The sequence below is a fragment of the Serinus canaria genome, chromosome Z (genome assembly GCF_022539315.1).
Source record: "Serinus canaria isolate serCan28SL12 chromosome Z, serCan2020, whole genome shotgun sequence".
NCBI lineage: Eukaryota > Metazoa > Chordata > Aves > Passeriformes > Fringillidae > Serinus > Serinus canaria.
The window spans coordinates 52,868,717-52,890,670 of NC_066343.1; the positions used below are offsets into that span (position 1 = coordinate 52,868,717).

At 45.6% G+C, this 21,954-nt stretch overlaps 1 long non-coding RNA gene across 1 annotated transcript; it reads left to right on the forward strand.

Annotated features, from left to right (window-relative positions):
- Window positions 1-2,378: 2,378 nt before the first annotated feature.
- On the forward strand, window positions 2,379-11,080 carry LOC127061048 (uncharacterized). The gene is made up of 3 exons (XR_007780469.1): window positions 2,379-2,531; window positions 3,585-3,700; window positions 10,918-11,080. It is a non-coding gene; the product is annotated as an uncharacterized LOC127061048 (long non-coding RNA).
- The last annotated feature ends 10,874 nt before the right edge of the window (window positions 11,081-21,954 follow it).

A 21,954-nucleotide genomic window follows, 5' to 3' on the forward strand; every position in this document is an offset into this window, starting at 1 on the left:
AATTTATAAACCCAGAATTTTTTTACCCAGAATTTTGGGTATTAATTTTCATACACAGCTTCCAAATGTGACTGAAAAAAACATTGCTCTCTTTGCAATGAAGAGAAATGAAATTCAAGGAGCTGGTTCTGTTTTGCAAGAACTTAAATGGTCCTGTGTGTCACATGCTTAAATTTATCTGTCTCTCCCATCCAGCTATTTGATTTGCACTAATCTAAAATTTTCAGATGTGTTTCTTGGAGGATGAAACTCATTGCTTCTCTTCCAGGACTGCCATTCTGCAATGCACTACCTCTAGATTATTCTTAAGCATGACCTTGATCTACTTGCAAAAAGACAGAATTTCAAGCTTATGGTTCCAAGATTTTATAACTAACTATGCACAATTCAATAAGTGGCAGGATCCCATTTAGGCAGTTATTTTAGGCTGCCTAAAAGGAGAAAGAGAAGATATTTTTCACTACTTACTTAATGGTTAATATTTCTATTTCACAGATTGCCTAGTATATTGTTTCTTCAATTCTTGTTTTTGTTTATCTTAAAATTACTGGAGATACTGTAGTAATTTACTTCATATAAATGCATATAGCTAATCTCTTTATGAACAAAAGGTAGCTTTGGAAAAATGTCTCTCAATGAGGAGAATATCACTATGTCTACCACCTTAACTTAGTATCTCCCTATTGCAAATCTTGAAAAACTGTAGCCACTATGTATTTCAGGGAAAAAAATTGTATTACTTATTCATTTATAAGATTATATGAACATTATTTTAATATTTGTATGTGAGTTGCAAGGAACTAAAAGACAGATATTCTTTGCTGGGTCTGGCCAAACTTTTAGGAATTAACTACCTAATTTGAAATCCAGAAATTGCTCAGTGCACACAGAAATGTATGTCAAAGGATGATGTTAATGCTTTTGGAAACAATTTTGCAGCAAAATAAACAACCAATAAAAAACCCCAAAATATTAAAAAAAATTAATAGAAATCTCTTCTTGAGAGAGCTGTAATTTTGGTTTCATTGATTATGGAACAGGCTTTAGCACTAGCAAAAGGACATAAAAATTGAAGAGAGATACTATTTTTAAAATTAAGGCGTATTTGCAGATTCCCTTTGCTCTAACTGACCATCTCTCTGAAGAATTGTTCAAATATGCTGTCATGTTACACTTCAGAACCCTTGGAAACAAGAAGAAGAAAGACAGGGGAATATACTGGAAGGCATTCTAATCCCAGGATAAAAGGAAAACATAAAACAGAGAAGTCAAATAATTTGCTACACAACTAGAATGAAATTTCTGTGAGTACTAGGCTGCATTTCATGAAAGTAATTAAAAGAAGTAGTAGTAGCTACAGGACTAAAATGTTCAGTTCTGCTATGAATATAAAAAAGTGATTTTTCTTTTTTAAATTAATTAATTTAGGCATTAGCAACAGCTTAGCACTGCCAGAAGGTTGAGGGAGCATCTCTCTTGTAAGGAAAGACAGAGAGAGCTGGGCCTGTTCAGCCTTGAGGAGATAGAACTGAGAGGGGACCTCATCAATGTCTGAGTACCTGAAGGGAAAGTGCCAGGGAGATGCACCAGGCTCATCTTGGTAGTGCTGAGCAATAGGACAAGAGGCAATAGAACAGAAACTTATGCTCAGGAAATTCCACCTGAACATAACGAAGAACTTATTTACTGTGGAGATGACCGTGCACTGGAATAGGTTGACCAGAGCAAGTGTGGAATGTCCTTCTCCAGAGGTGTTTAAAAGCTGTCAGCATCCTGAGTACCACTGGTGCAGCAGACCATGCTTGAGCAGAGAGGCTGGGCTAGGTGACCACCAGTGGCCCCATCCATTTAACTAATCCATGTGTTTCAGTGAACAAAGAAGGGTACAAAAGAGACTAAACAAAACTTTTCAATAACTCTAAAGAAAAGATAAAACCTTAGAGAAACTTAGAATTTTATCAGTTCAGTTTGAGGGGCAACCAAAAGAAAGATGAAAGATTACTTTATTAGGATGTACTTGCATGTCATCAGGACAAAATGAATGGTAAAAAAGAATGGAGCTACCCAAGGTAAGCGCAATAGCAATGAATTTAAATTAAAGCCATAAAATACAAAATAAGCCATTTCTTAATCTAAATTGAAGTGGTTAATCACTGGAACCAAAAACAAATTTAAAAGTGTATTCAGATGAAAGCTAAATGGTTACTTTCTTCTCCACTTGTTTGATTTAGACTCCATGTGTTTGGCTTAAAACTGGATTAACCATATAAAGCTTTGTGGTCCATGGTGCATGAAAAATTGAAATAATTGAACTAAAAATTTCACCTTACCCTTTACAACTGTGATTTTGAATTTCAGGTTTTAGAAATGAAGTTTACTGTAAGTAACATGGGAGAATTTGAAGAAAGCATCGTACACTTTTTGTCCTATTCTCCCTGATCTTCATCCCAAAATGAACACTGCAAAATAAAATTAATCTGAATCTGAGAAATCTGGAGCAGAAATCTGAAGCTTGTAGATGTGCATGCAATGTGAGTAAAACAGCTGTAGACAGAAGACACAATTATAATAACCTAGCATTTTATTTTTGTAGAAGTTAAGTACATGCATTTGTTTTTCATAACACTAGAAGTTACCCATCCTCAGATTTTTGAGTAGTTGCTACTATCCTCTCTCACCTCCCCACTACCATCAGTATGTAAAGAACTCAAACCTAGTACTGGAAAGGAGTTATTACATGGCCTACCATTGTACATAGCTAATACATAATAATGAAGATACAGAAAGATGATTTAGTGAGTTGATAAATATGATGGACAGATACTTAATTGCAGAGGAGAAAGTTAATTTACTGCTGAAGTGTCATTATTTAAGTAAAGCTTGTCTGTTCAACAGGCATCTACTTAACAGAGATGTTATTAAAGCTAAATTACAACAACGTGGTGAGACATCTCCATCTAAATAAGACAGACAAGTCAAAATGAGTGATGAGGTACTAATTTTACAAATTTTCAGTTAAGCCATTTATTATAATTACCATATGCTATATCTTTCATTTCTTCATTTCTCACTTCATATGTGGAGCCATTATATTTGTATTTTTGTTATTCTAAGTAGAAAACTAATATAGACCTTTTTTTCAATTTAGAAAAGTTATTTAGTTGAAGAAGGAATATGAAAGCAGGAAGATATAGGGAACACCAGAAATTAGCACATAATAGGAAAAAATTAACATCAACTGTTACATAAAGATAGGCACATGAGACAATCTGAAATACACATTAAGATTCATGGCTGCAAGAGAACAAATTTAAAATCTAATAAACTGGTTACCTCAAACATACAAAAACTAAAATAATTATTAAATCATATCTTTGACTATTATCTGAAGATAATTGAGTTTTAAGCCAAGAAAGAGTAGATCACAGTAATACCAATGTAATAAGAAAATATGTATGAAACCTAATAACTAGATGACCCAAAGTAATGAAAATATTGAGAATACAAGTCTGTGGGAATGGCTAATTGTTGAAGAAATTTTAGGTTTAAAGACTTAATGCAGAATTTCTATGTCGTTCTTCCAGCTCCATTGAAGAAGGAAGAATGTTCGTCTGTAATGCTCTGGCATTCCTCTAAGAAAGGAACAACGACCGAATGACTTTTGCACACTTATGGCCTTCACGTTTGAATTAATACTTAGGTCCCAGCTATGGCAAAGCCCAGCCGGTTTTCTGCTTTTCTGCCAAATGTTAAGCAAAAGCAAATCTTGCTTCCCTCCCAGCCTGCATGTTCCACACACGCCAGCAAACTGAGGGGGCAGCTGTAACAAGGCCCACTGCAACGCAGATACTTTGTAGGCTCCAATTCCCACCTGCACTGGCTCCATCAGACAAGGGCAAGCTTCCGTCAGCTTCCCAGAAGCAGCCTGGCAATTGCCCCCTCCCTGGCCCCCTCTCCATCCTGCCCAGCCCCTGCCAGCAAAGCCTTGCTAGGCAGTGCCATTTGCTGGGCTAGGTAAAAGAGTGACTTGGATTCTTCTTTGGTGCAAATAGCAAAGCTGGGAGAAGGGAGAGGATAGTGACCACAGCCGCTGTGCTTTAGCTGAGGAGATTGGTGGAGGCTCTGAGAGGGAGAGTGCTCCTTGAAATTGAAGCTGATCCTGAACTCCTGATGTCTTTGTGGTGCATGTGGACATGAATGGTGTAGAATGGGAGAGGTTGGAGATGTCCTGGAAGGCAGTCAAGTCCATCTGTCTCCCAAAATGAAACAAAGTTACTTTGCTGGGCAACAGAAAAGGACTGAACCCTCTGCTCTTATCCCAGAAAGTGGAGTGACACAAGAGCACTCATTTAGATCCAATTGATTGAATTCAAGAAAGCCTCCCTTCCCACTCCCAGCCGAGCTTTTTAGGCATCAAAGGATGAAGCCCCAGCGTTCTTTCATTGGCAGTAATGGAGACAGCCCTTTGTAAGTCGTGCCAGCTGAGCAAGGGGCAGGGCCTGTGGGAGGAATCCTGTGCCCAGATCCTTCTCTCAGGGCAAGTGCCACGTTTGCAACACCAAGCAAATGGAAGGAACCTTGCTGGAGTGATTTCATGCAGACCAAAAGGCAAAATGGAACCAACTTGGTTTTAATGATAAAGACAGATTATGTCTCAATAAAGGCAAAATGACAAAAGACGGAGTATAGCAAACACAAAACCTCCTACATTTACTGCTAAATCTAATACTACTAATACATCTTCAATAATACTACTGAATCTTAACTAACCAATTGAGAGATTCCTACCATGGAAACTAAGGAGAAGCATAAACAACCCTAAAGACTTAAAACCAATCCTATTTCTATCTAGTCCTCTTGATGCCTAACTCTTGCTAGCCCTGGACAACTGCAGCCTTGTCTAATTTGGCCTCTTCTTCTTGCGGAGAGGCTCTGCTTCCTTCCGTGGGCGATGTCTTCTCCTGTGTTTGTTCCTTTCCTTCATGGTTTCAAACACCCTGGAAGACAGGAAACAAACCATCCATGCTCAATTTAATACACACCATGAAAGCAAGCACCGAGATCTCTGTTTCAGTATCAATGTCTGTCTTTTCAGGCTGGGACACACTTGTGAATGGATCAGCACCATGAGTCTGATCTTTCTGGTTTCAATTCCTTGAAATGTCTTCCTCCTTTTGCTTCATCCTACCTTGAATTTGATCAGCACCACTGGATGCAACCAAAGCTTGGTTTGACGGCGCTGATCAAATTCAAAATTTCTACTTGTATGAACTGCGTCTTGTTGGGGCACGGCAAGGTTTCCTTGGGAATGCCGGGTTTGAACGGAGCCGCTTGGGTTGCAAGTGGCTTGTAACCTTGAGCACGGCTGCGAGGGGCGATCCTGCAAGTGGCCTCAGCTTCCCCTGTGGTGCCTTTGAAAACGGCCAGCCTGTTTTAGTCCAGAGGCGCAGCTTGGAGCAGAGAGAGGAGGAAGTTGCGCACCGTTTGCACTGCCCGCACGGAAAGGGGCCTCCCGCCGAGTGGGGCGGCTGGCGCGGCTGGCAGCAGGGACACTCGGCGCTGCGAGCCCTCCTGCGGCTTCTCTTCCCTGTCTCCCCATCCTCCTTTCTGGGGGGGCTTTTGCTCCTCTTTGGTTGGCCCACAGTCTGGAAATCAAAGAATCCTTATCAATGTTTCCTTCCTCTCAGGAAGCTGGAAATCAGAGCGTCCAGCAAAAAAATCTATTGGCCAAAGCAAATTCTTCCAAACCCTGAAGAGCTGAGGACACGGCTGCCTTTGGCAGTGAGCTGCCAGGGCTGCCAGGCCAGCACTTGGAGGAAAAGACTCCTCCTCTTCTCTGCAGCCCAAAGGGGTGGGCTGAGTGCGTGCCTATCTGTAGTTCTACATTTCTTATTTATACCTCTCTGCCTGACATCTGCCTACCTCCCTGCCTAATATCTATTTCTCTCTGGTTTTCTTCCACTAATGTCGAGGGAATGGGATTGGAATTCTGTCAAATTAGTGAAGACACGTGCTTCCCCATTTTCTACTACCCAAAATAATACTTCTCCCTCTCTCTACCTCTCTCTCTCTCATTGCGAACCAAATGGCTGTTTGCCAGTAAGGAAAGTTGTAGTGGAGCCACAGCAAGCACAGCTCCTTTTTTGGAGTGTGCTGGGATGCCACAAATGTGAAGCATCACCATGAACGGAACTCGGATTGCTGATGTTAGCAAGAGTGGGGAATTAAGGGTGTGATTGGAATCAGCGAGGCTGCCAGCCCTTGAGAAAGCAATCTGTAGAGAGTCAAAGGGCATTTTGGTGGCAGTGCTGCTTTCTTGGGTCAAAGTTATGCTCCAGGATTCCGTATTTCAGGGCAGCATCTGCTGCGCCTTTCCCAGCGCATGGGACGATGTGATCCTGGCCAAGCGGCGTCTGGCATGGCTCGCCAGCAGGTTTTGTCCCCTTCCCCATGTTTCTTGACCCTCCTGGCATGTCTCGATTCTCTTCCCACTCACCTGAGCAAGAGTGCTGGCAAGTTTATGCTCTTTTTTCCAGGAGTAGTAGTACTCCACACACTGTGCCACGGTCTTACTCTGGACCTGTTGTCAAGAGAAAAGAAGGAATCTAAAGCGGCCCTGCTGTAGGCTGCATTGGAGAAAAAGTAGAATATGGAGTAAAGGAGGAAGTAAAATCAGGGAGTAAATGGAGTAGGGTGTCAAATGAAATCAATGTGGAGTAAGAGAGGCATCCTGCAATAGACAGACCACATGGAATGCACAGATCAACAACCAATCCATCTAGCCCAGTTCTTCTTTCCCCAATTCACTCCAGGTATGCCAGCGCAACGTCTTGTGCAAGGAGCAGCACACGTGTGAGACAAGCCTGACTGCATAAAGCTTCTCCTTGCAAGACAGCTTGGAGAAAAGGGCTGCAGAGGCAGGATGGTCATTTTCCCACAGGCCTTGGATGTCCCGTTTTGTTACTACTTTAACATCTTCGTCACTTGAGAAGAGAGAGAATGAAGTCCCGTATTTGGTAGCTGAAATACCCAACCTTTCCTTCTGATGATCTGCTCGGGTAAAGAAGGTCCTATGGGGCTTTACCTGCTTCTGGATGAGATGAAAATCCTTGCCGTAGGTGTGGAAAGCCTTTTGGAAGGACTCCTTCTCCTCAGGTGTCCATCTATCAGAGCCTGGCCATAAAAAAAGCAGCAGGTAAATTGATGCCTCCATCCACTGGATGTAGATCCCACTGGCTGCCCAAACCAACTCGGCGCCAGCCATCGTTCACCCGTGTACATGTCTGCTCCCTCAGAAGGTAAGGAAGAGAAGGGCAGGCATTCCCCAGGGAAAGGGCATGGAAAACAAGGAAAGCTGAAGGAGTAGATGCAGCTGCTTTCCCCACAGAAGACCAGACCTTGTGCAGGTGTTCACACTCTGCTTTGGTTTACCTGCGTAATGGTAATCAGCCAAGGGATGGCCTTGAGATGTTGGAGGCCCCCCTGAGAGCAGCATCTCCAGAGCCTCCTGCAAGATCCAAGGGGAAAAACGCTTTTATCTACCCCACAAGAATAACCAAAAGCCAAAAATCATCAATGCTGCCTTTCAGCTTCTTTGCCCCTTCAGGGATTCTGGCCACTGGGTCCCATATGAGCCAAAAGTTGTGATTTGCTCCCAGTGCCTCGGTTTTGCTGCCCAACCCTTTGATCCTGGTCCCCAAGAGTGGCATTTGGCTCACCAACTCTGTGATTTTGCTGCTCCTGCACCCAGAATGGCCTCAGCTCCCTGAGCCTTCTAGGAATTTCCCCTCAAAATGCCTTAGAGAACACAGATCTCCAGGCAATTTACAAGGCAGCAGGCTGCAGGAGCCTCCCCGCTGGTGCCTCCAGGAGAGACATTGTCACTGCTGGAGCCATTTGGGCTGAGCCCTGGCAAGGCTGGAGGAGACACAGCAGGCATCAAATGCTCTGGGCTTCCTGTTAAGTGCCTTCTTCAAAGAGCAGCCAGGAAAGGCTGTCCCAGTGCCCGGTCCCCGGAATTCCCTGCCCATTCCTCCCTGCGCCCAAACAGCCGCTTCTTACCGGAACACTGCCGCGTGCCTGGTGCAGGCAGTGCAGGGCGAGCTCCAGGTTAGCTGCTGCCCTGGGAATGCCGCGGGAGCTGGCCATGTCCAACAGTTCTCTTACTGCAAGCACAAGAGAAAGGCGCCAAAAGGCAGGCTTGAGCCGAGAAGGGGCAAAGGTTGCCATCCAAGGCAGAAGGAAAGCACAGGAGCTAAAGACAGCAGCTTGGAGAGCATGGAAAGTAGTCCAAAGACAGGGGCAGCTGAACCAAGGGCATTCTCCTTGCCTCTAACACTTCCACGTGGGAAGATGAGCGAGGCAAGGAGAGCAGCAGAGCCTGCAAAAAGCTGCCTTTTTACCCAAAAAGCAGCCTCTCACACAGCCGAGTGGAGGCAAAGTGTGACAGCTACCTTTGTCAGGTTTTGCCATGTCAGAGTCATCTTCCTCCCAGGGCTTCCAGACCAGGGTTGCATGCTCTTCATCCTCACTTGGTGGTCCGGTCTGCAGCTCTGGGAGCTCGGCCTGAAAGTCACTGCCAACATTGATGTGTCTAAAGGAAGAAGGAGGTGAACGTGAGAAAGGCAAGCGGTCAAGAGGCATTACCCGTGGACCCAAAGCCTTGCACCAATCCTTGCAGCCTGACTGTGGAACAGCAGTTCTCCTCTCTGCCATTCCTCAAGCTTGCTGTCCTTTAACCCTGTGCCAAAACTCACGGCTGACTGTTGGCTCTTGCTTTCCTCTTCATTGTGCCCCTCCTTTGCACCTGGAAGAGATCAAAAGAATGCCCCAGATAAAAATCATTCTGCCGAGATGTGTTGGTAGCCTTCCTTCTCATCCTCCTCATTGCCAACCACAAGCTCCTCTGTCCCAGCTCCCCTCAGTTTGCTGTCGTTGCTGCGTTTTTGACTTGGCATTTGGGAGGCAGGACCCTCCAGCATTCTGCAGCTTGCTCATGAGTGGAAGCAGAAGGGCATGCACCAGTCCCTTCAGTCTTGGGGCCAGGGAGAAGACCCAAGAGAAAGGCAAGGAAGATGTGCCAGTGCAGACTTTGGTCGGATCTAAGGAAAAGTCTCCTCATTCAGAGGATGGTAAGGCCCTGGAACAGCCTCCCCAGGGAAGGGGTCACAGCAGCAAGCCTGACACAGCTCCACAAGTGTTTGGACCCTGCCCTTGGGCCCAGGCTGTGATTCTTGAGGCTGTCCTGGACACACCCAGGATGCAGGCTCAATGATCTTAGAGAATCCCTTCTAGCCCACAACATTCTGTCATAGTGTGACTGAGCTCCTGAGAAGGACCACTCAAGATGGCATTTCATGGCTGCCTCTGACCATGAGGCAGAAACAGCCTTATGGACATTTACGAAAAACACAGACAAATCTACACCAATATCTCTATGAAAAAGAGATCCAAAACCCAAATCTCTTTAAAGACATTAAAATAGAATGTGTCTGTAAATGGTGTAGGCATGTAAGTCTGTAAGATTTGTGGAGACCAGATCATTTTTGAAGATGAAAGGCAGTATTGGGGGAGAAGCCCTCCCAGAGGAGAAGTGCCATCATTCAGGTTTTGAAGCTTTGGAGGAGGTGTGGGCAGGGTCAGGGCGTAACAGGATTTCTTGACACTAACGCCATGAACTCCTCAGGAATGACCAATCTGTTTTGGGGTCAGCACAACTCAGCTTTAGGAGTGAAATGGGTGCCAAGAACTTTTAATCAGGTCCTCAGTGGACGAGAATCTGCAAGTGCACCGTGCCTTGCAGATCTCTACGTCCTCTATGGAAAGGTCTGTGTTTCCCCTGGAGGCAGCATTATTCCTAGAGAAGCTGGAGGCCGCCTCCATGCGGAACCTGGTCTGGGGAAAGTGAGCCCACAGCCCATGTGTCGTGGCTGGTGGGAGAGGCAGCTGGAGCCTCCTGTGTTCTGTTAGTGCTTTGAGGGCAAACGGGGACTTTCCTACCTTTGGCGGTGCCCAAGTGCTGTGGGGATGCCTGGCGGCAGAGGAGGAGACGAGGGTGTCGATGCAGAGGCCAGGTGTGGCGCCAAGTGGTGCCAGAAGGTGGCTGCTCAGGGAGAGCCCAGGAGCAGATCCTGCAGCTGCTGCTCCACCGCTGGTCCACCAGTGTTCCACCAACGGCCGCAGCAGTAGGAGACAACGAGAGTTGCTAGGGGCAACATTCCATGCAGAACCCCAGGCGAGCCAGGGCACAGGAACAGGGATGGGCCACCTTTGCCCCTCTTGCTTCTTCTGCTGCAAGTTTGCTCTGAGAACCTTCCCACTGCTTCTCAGCAGTCCTCTGAGGAGAGGGGCAAAAGCAGTGCAGGCACAGCTCTGGGTCTTCTCTGTGCTTGTCTGTCAGGTGCCTCCAGCTGAACGGGAGCCTGGCCCTGTCAAAGGGCCCAGACTCCATCTCCTGCCCTGGAGAACCAAAGGGACTTTTGTCCCTGGCTCTCCTGTGGCTCTGAGAGGAGCTAGAGGTTGCAAGTGGTTCAGTGGAGAACCAACTCCAAAGCTTTCTCTCAAAGTGGAGGCATTCATCCTGCCCACTTGCTCAGTTGTCCTATGGGTGCCAAGTAATGTCCCTTGATGTTTGACTCCTTTGGAATACTGAGGTGGCCTCTCACATCTACACTCCTTCCTTGAAACTTGGAGAAACAGGATGTTTTTCATGGGAACTGATGGGGACACACGGTGGGGCAGTCCAGGAGCATTTTTGTAGTCAACATGCAATGCAAAATTTCTATGTCATTCTCCCAGCTGCCTTTTTTGAAGAAGGGAGAATGTTTGTCTCTAATGCTCTGGGATTCCTCTAAGAGAGGAACACTGACCAAATGACTTTTGCACGCTCATGGCCTTCACGTTTGAATTAATACTTAGGTCCCAGCTATGGCAAAGCCCAGCCGCTTTTCTGCTTTTCTGCCGAATGTTAAGCAAAAGCAAATCTTGCTTCCCTCCCAGCCTGCATGTTCCACACACGCCAGCAAACTGAGGGGGCAGCTGTAACAAGGCCCACTGCAACGCAGATACTTTGTAGGCTCCAATTCCCACCTGCACTGGCTCCATCAGACAAGGGCAAGCTTCCGTCAGCTTCCCAGAAGCAGCCTGGCGATTGCCCCCTCCCTGGCCACCTCTCCATCCTGCCCAGCCCATGCCACCAAAGCCTTGCTAGGCAGTGCCATTTGCTGGGCTAGGTAAAAGAGTGACTTGGATTCTTCTTTGGTGCAAATAGCAAAGCTGGGAGAAGGGAGAGGATAGTGACCACAGCCGCTGGGCTTTAGCTGAGGAGCTGGTGGAGGCCCTGAGAGGGAGAATGGTCCTTGAAATTGAAGCTGATCCTGAACTCCTGATGTCTTTGTGGTGCATGTGGACATGAATGGTGTAGAATGGGAGAGGTTAGAGATGTCCTGGAAGGCAGTCAAGTCCATCTGTCTCCCAAAATGAAACAAAGTTACTTTGCTGGGCAACAGAAAAGGACTGAACCCTCTGCTCTTATCCCAGAGAGTTTAGGGAGACAAGAGCACTCATTTAGATCCAATTGATTGAATTCAACAAAGCCTCCCTTCCCACTCTCAGTTGAGCTTTTTAGGCATCAAAGGACAAAGCCCCAGCGTTCTTTCATTGGCAGTAATGGAGACAGCCCTTTGTAAGTCGTGCCAGCTGAGCAAGGGGCAGGGCCTGTGGGAGGAATCCTGTGCCCAAATCCTTCTCTCAGGGCAAGTGCCACGTTTGCAACACCAAGCAAATGGAAGGAACCTTGCTGGAGTGATTTCATGCAGACCAAAAAGCAAAATGGAACCAACTTTGTTTTAATGATAAAGACAGATTATGTCTCAATAAAGGCAAAATGACAAAAGACGGAGTATAGCAAACACAAAACCTCCTACATTTACTGCTAAATCTAATACTACTAATACATCTTCAATAATACTACTGAATCTTAACTAACCAATTGAGAGATTCCTACCATGGAAACTAAGGAGAAGCATAAACAACCCTAAAGACTTAAAACCAATCCTATTTCTATCTAGTCCTCTTGATGCCTAACTCTTGCTAGCCCTGGACAACTGCAGCCTTGTCTAATTTGGCCTCTTCTTGTTGCGGAGAGGCTCTGCTTCCTTCCGTGGGCGATGTCTTCTCCTGTGTTTGTTCCTTTCCTTCATGGTTTCAAACACCCTGGAAGACAGGAAACAAACCATCCATGCTCAATTTAATACACACCATGAAAGCAAGCACGGAGATCTCTGTTTCAGTATCAATGTCTGTCTTTTCAGGCTGGGACACACTTGTAAATGGATCAGCACCATGAGTCTGATCTTTCTGGTTTCAATTCCTTGAAATGTCTTCCTCCTTTTGCTTCATCCTACCTTGAATTTGATCAGCACCACTGGATGCAACCAAAGCTTGGTTTGACGGCGCTGATCAAATTCAAAATTTCTACTTGTATGAACTGCGTCTTGTTGGGGCACGGCAAGGTTTCCTTGGGAATGCCGGGTTTGAACGGAGCCGCTTGGGTTGCAAGTGGCTTGTAACCTTGAGCACGGCTGCGAGGGGCGATCCTGCAAGTGGCCTCAGCTTCCCCTGTGGTGCCTTTGAAAACGGCCAGCCTGTTTTAGTCCAGAGGCGCAGCTTGGAGCAGAGAGAGGAGGAAGTTGCGCACCGTTTGCACTGCCCGCACGGAAAGGGGCCTCCCGCCGAGTGGGGCGGCTGGCGCGGCTGGCAGCAGGGACACTCGGCGCTGCGAGCCCTCCTGCGGCTTCTCTTCCCTGTCTCCCCATCCTCCTTTCTGGGGGGGCTTTTGCTCCTCTTTGGTTGGCCCACAGTCTGGAAATCAAAGAATCCTTATCAATGTTTCCTTCCTCTCAGGAAGCTGGAAATCAGAGCGTCCAGCACAAAAATCTATTGGCCAAAGCAAATTCTTCCAAAACCTGAAGAGCTGAGGACACGGCTGCCTTTGGCAGTGAGCTGCCAGGGCTGCCAGGCCAGCACTTGGAGGAAAAGACTCCTCCTCTTTTCTGCAGCCCAAAGGGGTGGGCTGAGTGCGTGCCTATCTGTAGTTCTACATTTCTTATTTATACCTCTCTGCCTGACATCTGCCTACCTCCCTGCCTAATATCTATTTCTCTCTGGTTTTCTTCCACTAATGTCTAGGGAATGGGATTGGAATTCAGTCAAATTAGTGAAGACACGTGCTTCCCCATTTTCTACTACCCAAAATAATTCCTCTCCCTCTCTCTACCTCTCTCTCTCCTTGTCAACCAAATGGCTATTTGCCTGTAAGGAGAGTTCTAGTAGAGTCACAGCAACCGCAGCTCCTTTTTGGGGAGTACACTGGGATGCCACAAAAGATCCCTAAAATTGTGAAGCATCTTCATGAAGGCAGCTGGGATTGCTGATGTTAGCAAGAGTGGGGAATTAAGGGTGTGATTGGAATCAGCGAGGCTGCCAGCCCTTGAGAAAGCAATCTGTAGAGTGTCAAAGGCCATTTTGGTGGCAGTGCTGCTTTCTTGGGTCAAAGTTATGCTCCAGGATTCCGTATTTCAGGGCAGCATTTGCTGCGCCTTTCCCAGCGCATGGGACGATGTGATCCTGGCCAAGCGGCGTCTGGCATGGCTCTCCAGCAGGTTTTTTTCCCCTTCCCCATGTTTCTTGACCCTCCTGGCATGTCTCAATTCTCTTCCCACTCACCTGAGCAAGAGTGCTGGCAAGTTTATGCTCTTTTTTCCAGGAGTAGTAGTACTCCACACACTGTGCCACGGTCTTACTCTGGACCTGTTGTCAAGAGAAAAGAAGGAATCTAAAGCGGCCCTGCTGTAGGCTGCATTGGAGAAAAAGTAGAATATGGAGTAAAGGAGGAAGTAAAATCAGGGAGTAAATGGAGTAGGGTGTCAAATGAAATCAATGTGGAGTAAGAGAGGCATCCTGCAATAGACAGACCACATGGAATGCACAGATCAACAACCAATCCATCTAGCCCAGTTCTTCTTTCCCCAATTCACTCCAGGTATGCCAGCGCAACGTCTTGTGCAAGGAGCAGCACACGTGTGAGACAAGCCTGACTGCATAAAGCTTCTCCTTGCAAGACAGCTTGGAGAAAAGGGCTGCAGAGGCAGGATGGTCATTTTCCCACAGGCCTTGGATGTCCCGTTTTGTTACTACTTTAACATCTTCGTCACTTGAGAAGAGAGAGAATGAAGTCCCGTATTTGGTAGCTGAAATACCCAACCTTTCCTTCTGATGATCTGCTCGGGTAAAGAAGGTCCTATGGGGCTTTACCTGCTTCTGGATGAGATGAAAATCCTTGCCGTAGGTGTGGAAAGCCTTTTGGAAGGACTCCTTCTCCTCAGGTGTCCATCTATCAGAGCCTGGCCATAAAAAAAGCAGCAGGTAAATTGATGCCTCCATCCACTGGATGTAGATCCCACTGGCTGCCCAAACCAACTCGGCGCCAGCCATCGTTCACCCGTGTACATGTCTGCTCCCTCAGAAGGTAAGGAAGAGAAGGGCAGGCATTCCCCAGGGAAAGGGCATGGAAAACAAGGGAAGCTGAAGGAGTAGATGCAGGTGCTTTCCCCACAGAAGACCAGACCTTGTGCAGGTGTTCACACTCTGCTTTGGTTTACCTGCGTAATGGTAATCAGCCAAGGGATGGCCTTGAGGTGTTGGAGGCCCCCCTGAGAGCAGCATCTCCAGAGCCTCCTGCAAGATCCAAGGGGAAAAACGCTTTTATCTACCCCTATTCTACAAGAATACCAAAACCCAAATATATAAATGCTTTTATATACCCCTCTATTCTACAAGAATAACCAAAAGCCAAAAATCATCAATGCTGCCTTTCAGCTTCTTTGCCCCTTCAGGGATTCTGGCCACTGGGTCCCATATGAGCCAAAAGTTGTGATTTGCTCCCAGTGCCTCGGTTTTGCTGCCCAACCCTTTGATCCTGGTCCCCAAGAGTGGCATTTGGCTCACCAACTCTGTGATTTTGCTGCTCCTGCACCCAGAATGGCCTCAGCTCCCTGAGCTTTCTAGGAATTTCCCCTCAAAATGCCTTAGAGAACACAGATCTCCAGGCAATTTACAAGGCAGCAGGCTGCAGGAGCCTCCCCGCTGGTGCCTCCAGGAGAGACATTCTCACTGCTGGAGCCATTTGGGCTGAGCCCTGGCACGGCTGGAGGAGACACAGCAGGCATCAAATGCTCTGGGCTTCCTGTTAAGTGCCTTCTTCAAAGAGCAGCCAGGAAAGGCTGTCCCAGTGCCCGGTCCCCGGAATTCCCTGCCCATTCCTCCCTGCGCCCAAACAGCCGATTCTTACCGGAACACTGCCGCGTGCCTGGTGCAGGCAGTGCAGGGCGAGCTCCAGGTTAGCTGCTGCCCTGGGAATGCCGCGGGAGCTGGCCATGTCCAACAGTTCTCTTACTGCAAGCACAAGAGAAAGGCGCCAAAAGGCAGGCTTGAGCCGAGAAGGGGCAAAGGTTGCCATCCAAGGCAGAAGGAAAGCACAGGAGCTAAAGACAGCAGCTTGGAGAGCATGGAAAGTAGTCCAAAGACAGGGGCAGCTGAACCAAGGGCATTCTCCTTGCCTCTAACACTTCCACGTGGGAAGATGAGCGAGGCAAGGAGAGCAGCAGAGCCTGCAAAAAGCTGCCTTTTTACCCAAAAAGCAGCCTTTCACACAGCCGAGTGGAAGCAAAGTGTGACAGCTACCTTTGTCAGGTTTTTCCATGTCAGAGTCATCTTCCTCCCAGGGCTTCCAGACCAGGGTTGCAGGCTCTTCATCCTCACTTGGTGGTCCGGTCTGCAGCTCTGGGAGCTCGGCCTGAAAGTCACTGCCAACATTGATGTGTCTAAAGGAAGAAGGAGGTGAACGTGAGAAAGGCAAGCGGTCAAGAGGCATTGCCCGTGGACCCAAAGCCTTGCACCAATCCTTGCAGCCTGACTGTGGAACAGCAGTTCTCCTCTCTGCCATTCCTCAAGCTTGCTGTTCTTTAACCCTGTGCCAAAACTCACGGCTGACTGTTGGCTCTTGCTTTCCTCTTCATTGTGCCCCTCCTTTGCACCTGGAAGAGATCAAAAGAATGCCCCAGATAAAAATCATTCTGCCGAGATGTGTTGGTAGCCTTCCTTCTCATCCTCCTCATTGCCAACCACAAGCTCCTCTGTCCCAGCTCCCCTCAGTTTGCTGTCGTTGCTGCGTTTTTGACTTGGCATTTGGGAGGCAGGACCCTCCAGCATTCTGCAGCTTGCTCATGAGTGGAAGCAGAAGGGCATGCACCAGTCTCTTCAGTCTTGGGGCCAGGGAGAAGACCCAAGAGAAAGGCAAGGAAGATGTGCCAGTGCAGACTTTGGTCGGATCTAAGGAAAAGTCTCCTCACTCAGAGGATGGTAAGGCCCTGGAACAGCCTTCCCAGGGAAGGGGTCACAGCAGCAAGCCTGACACAGCTCCACAAGTGTTTGGACCCTGCCCTTGGGCCCAGGCTGTGATTCTTGAGGCTGTCCCGGACACACCCAGGATGCAGGATCACTCAATGATCTTAGAGAATCCCTTCTAGCCCACAACATTCTGTCATAGTGTGACTGAGCTCTTGAGAAGGACCACTCAAGATGGCTTTTCATGGCTGCCTCTGACCATGAGGCAGAAACAGCCTTATGGACATTTACGAAAAATACAGACAAATCTACACCAATATCTCTATGAAAAAGAGATCCAAAAGCCAAATCTCTTTAAAGACATTAAAATAGAATGTGTCTGTAAATGGTGTAGGCATGTAAGTCTGTAAGATTTTTGGAGACCAGATCATTTTTGAAGATGAAAGGCAGTATTGGAGGAGAAGCCCTCCCAGAGGAGAAGTGCCATCATTCAGGTTTTGAAGCTTTGGAGGAGGTGTGGGCAGGGTCAGGGCGTAACAGGATTTCTTGACACTAACGCCATGAACTCCTCAGGAATGACCAATCTGTTTTGGGGTCAGCACAACTCAGCTTTAGGAGTGAAATGGGTGCCAAGAACTTTTAATCAGGTCCTCAGTGGACGAGAATCTGCAAGTGCACCGTGCCTTGCAGATCTCTACGTCCTCTATGGAAAGGTCTGTGTTTCCCCTGGAGGCAGCATTATTCCTAGAGAAGCTGGAGGCCGCCTCCATGCGGAACCTGGTCTGGGGAAAGTGAGCCCACAGCCCGTGTGTCGTGGCTGGTGGGAGAGGCAGCTGGAGCCTCCTGTGTTCTGTTAGTGCTTTGAGGGCAAACGGGGACTTTCCTACCTTTGGCGGTGCCCAAGTGCTGTGGGGATGCCTGGCGGCAGAGGAGGAGACGAGGGTGTCGATGCAGAGGCCAGGTGTGGCGCCAAGTGGTGCCAGAAGGTGGCTGCTCAGGGAGAGCCCAGGAGCAGATCCTGCAGCTGCTGCTCCACCGCTGGTCCACCAGTGTTCCACCAACGGCCGCAGCAGTAGGAGACAACGAGAGTTGCTAGGGGCAACATTCCATGCAGAACCCCAGGCGAGCCAGGGCACAGGAACAGGGATGGGCCACCTTTGCCCCTCTTGCTTCTTCTGCTGCAAGTTTGCTCTGAGAACCTTCCCACTGCTTCTCAGCAGTCCTCTGAGGAGAGGGGCAAAAGCAGTGCAGGCACAGCTCTGGGTCTTCTCTGTGCTTGTCTGTCAGGTGCCTCCAGCTGAACGGGAGCCTGGCCCTGTCAAAGGGCCCAGACTCCATCTCCTGCCCTGGAGAACCAAAGGGACTTTTGTCCCTGGCTCTCCTGTGGCTCTGAGAGGAGCTAGAGGTTGCAAGTGGTTCAGTGGAGAACCAACTCCAAAGCTTTCTCTCAAAGTGGAGGCATTCATCCTGCCCACTTGCTCAGTTGTCCTATGGGTGCCAAGTAATGTCCCTTGATGTTTGACTCCTTTGGAATACTGAGGTGGCCTCTCACATCTACACTCCTTCCTTGAAACTTGGAGAAACAGGATGTTTTTCATGGGAACTGATGGGGACACACAGTGGGGCAGTCCAGGAGCATTTTTGTAGTCAACATGCAATGCACAATTTCTATGTCATTTTCCCAGCTCCCTTCCTTGAAGAAGGGAGAATGTTCATCTCTAATGCTCTGGCATTCCTCTAAGAAAGGAACACTGACCAAATGACTTTTGCACACTTATGGCCTTCACGTTTGATTTAATACTTAGGTCCCAGCTATGGCAAAGCCCAGCCGGTTTTCTGCTTTTCTGCCAAATGTTAAGCAAAATCAAATCTTGCTTCCCTCCCAGCCTGCATGTTCCACACACGCCAGCAAACTGAGTGGTCGCTGGTTTTAAAAATATTTTTCTGGAAAATAATACATTGTTCGTTCTGGATGTGTCACCCTTTATATGCCGAAATTCTTTGCTGGATAAAGAACATCCTTTCATTCTCTCCAGAGATCTGAGGTGTGGAAGGAATGAAGAACCTCCATTGGATGAAGTTGCTTTTTCCTCTTTTGTCCTGTTGTAGACAACTTAAACACAGACCTGAAACTCTCGTATTTTCTGCCTGATTAGAAAGTGGGTAAAATAATTTTAGTTATTGCTTATCAATCCGGAGTGGGATATAGTAAAAGAAACCAAATTTCAATTTTTCCTTTCTTGCTGTGGGTGCCCCTCATTTCCCCTCCCACCTTCCCCCCCAGCTATTTTTTAGTATGTTATCTCAGAAGTGCTTCCAGCTTTGCTGATGGATTTGCCTTGGCCAGGAGGTGTTTAATCTCGAAGTCAGCTGGAACTGGCTCCATCAAACATGGGGAAGCTTCTGGCAGGTTCTCACTGAAGCCACCCTTGTACTCCCCACATGAAATGCAGCCAGATGATTGTCAGCCCTTTTCTTTGCCCTAAGGAAGCCATGAGCTGTTTTCTTGAGAGCAAGAGCCATCACAGAAAACTGTCTGCAGGCGTTTTTTTCAGAAAACTCTAAAAGAATTAAAATTATACATTTTGACATTGTCCTGTAATTTGCTAAATTGCTGAATAAAATCAAAACATTTTCCTCAGTATTGTAGCAGTTGGTGGACTTCCTGTGGCACTTTTCCTTACACAATTTATGAGCTATATATTGCTGTTATTCCAATAAATTGTTTTAAGTTAAGTGTTTTCTTATTTCCCCTCTTTATCAATATGGAGCCTGGCATTCTCGCGAAGCCCATTAGTACTGCAATAATTACAATCACATCACTGTTGTGGTATTTAAATATAATTTGGGGAATCTGAGTATAATTTGGGCGATTTAATGGAGTCGTAATATTAACGTGTGGAGTAAGTGGGGAAACTTGCAGACTGCTGATATATTAAAACACCTGAGGAACTTAACTGCTACCCACCTTGTTGCTGGCATGTAAGGGTGCAGCTGACCCTGGCTGGGAGACAGAGATCACCAGGAGAGCCATGGTTCCATCCTTTGACAGGCACTCAGGGTTTGTAGGGGTCTTTTTTGTATCCCACTGTCTCCAGCGACACTACTGAGTGTTAATGCTTCTCATGTCATACACCATAACACAAAAAAGGGTGGGGGTGACCGGGCATTGGCCATCCAAGGACTTCAAAGACCTTTGCAAACAATTCTTAAATCCTTAGGATTTGTTTCCTTGTTGCATAAAATAAAAATGATAATATAAGCAACTGCACCAAATTTCTCTGAGCACAATATAATTCAGAGAGATCAGAGCAGGAATCCTCAGTGTTACAATTCCTTCTTTTTGTGTTTAAAAAATTGAGCTTGCTGTTGGCTAAAACTATTTTTCACTCCTATTTCTCAGCTAAAAGCTAGTAACAAAATCCAGAAACAGTAACATTATATGGAAGAAAAAGACATGGACATTTGTAATACTTACAACATTTTTATTTAGAAAGTCTTTTTCGATAGTTGTGTGGGGACACAGAATAAGATGAAGGGATTTACCTACCGGAAGCAGCAATTAGATTTCTTTATATTTTTATGACTTTATGTTCATCATATAATATACACAATAAATTTGGGAAGGATTATAGAATGTAGGCTTCTTTCAGCAATAAGCAAATTAATTAAAACACTCTAAGTCACATACAGCCTTGTTGTTTAAAAGTGTAAAGGATGGCAGATGTCTTCAGAATTGTATAGATAGTAGATGTTTTGGCATTAATGTTATAAAGAATGAAGACCTATTTCAATGGTATATGGAATGGCAACTACTTACTCTTTTGTAAGTGTGAAAATACTATTACTGGTGAGCATACCTGGTGAATTCTTCAACTTTAAATGCGTAGTGGGACTTCAGCTCTTTTTTTTTGAATCTGTTAATCCACAGAATCTTGAGTAACTTTATAAAAATAATTTACCAATTCCTAAATGTTAATTTCTTTTTTAATTTCACACAAAATAGAACAACTGGAACAGTTTTGTGGTAGGACAAACCAGGACAACACTGTCACAAAACTCCTGTAGGAAACACATTTTTAGAAACACTGATGGAATGGATTTTACTGACCACAATCTCATAATGTAGCTGGGTGAAAAATATTCCATCTATTTGCTCAACAATTCTTGCAGACATAAACAACCTCTAGAATTTAAAAGCACAAGTGATAGACTATGGCACATTGGGCAACATACAATTAACCAATATAAATACAGTGCATAGAAACATACACACATTGACATACACACAGAGAAAGAGAGGGAAAAATGTTTTCCCTCAGCCTCAAATTAAACATTGCTCAAGTCTTAAAACAACAGTAAGTATTAATCTATGGCATAGATTGGGAAATGTATTTTTAACAGACAGATTTAAAGATAACTATCTGTGATAGGAATTTTTAAAAGCAGTCAGTTATAAAAAGTTTATAAAGGCACTCAGTCATTACAAATCAAGCTGATAAACAATTTACCTTATGACATGTCATACAGACATCTGCAACCTTCAAAGGCAATGGGAATTGTTTTGCTATGTATTATTTCAACCCTATATTTTAAAAAGCAAAATTCAGTCTCTAAACGTATGGAGTATGGATTGCAAATGTGAACCAAAAAATTAGAATGAGCTGATACAGATCACAACTGTGACATCAAAATTGATCAAGCAACACGAATTCAGTACTGTTTCATGGAACATTTCAATTTTTATAAAACTTGCCCATATTATGTCCCATACGTCAATGTGAAATGTAAGATTACACAGGCACCATTTTATTCAGGACATATTGGAGAAGGGAGAGCTCATGTAGTGCTGTTAAACTGAAGTGGAAATGAATTTGGCAACAGCATTCTGGGAAGAGAAGCGCAATGAAAAATGTATTAGTCAGGGAAAGGTTCTAATAGTAAATGAGATGTGAAATGATGAAAGCCTTGCTGAAGGTTTTTAGGTGTTAGGGTGGATAAGAAAGGGGCCACTATGACTGTGTACTTCTAACATTTTTACTTCACTTTATGTTTCATTGCAAATGCTTGACAGAATCATTACCAAGCTTATCTTTTGGATGGGACATCTAAGTGAAGCTGGATTGCTTTTTAACATTTCCCAGGTAGTTACCAAGAAGATGGAGTACTTCTGTTGTATTTTTCACATTAATTTTCATCTGAATTAAATACCACATATATTATTTTGTTGTCTGCATTTTCTCAGCCTTTCTGTGATGTCTTTTCACAAATATAGGAAGAATGTTATTTGGTTGCTAAATATTACTTTAATGTTAAGTGCATCTCACAGCGTGTGCACATAGCAGAAAGCAGATAGTATACAGCATCCTTAATCTGGTTTTATGAATATTGCAAATCAAAGAAAAAATGTTTTACAATGAAATCACCCTTTGGAATAGAAATTTTAATAGTATTCTTGATTCAAAATCCTGCACTTTGTGTTCTGCATCACTTTTGGGTTCTTTATTATTCATATTTTCACTGATTTTAAATATGGATTTTCTTCCAAAT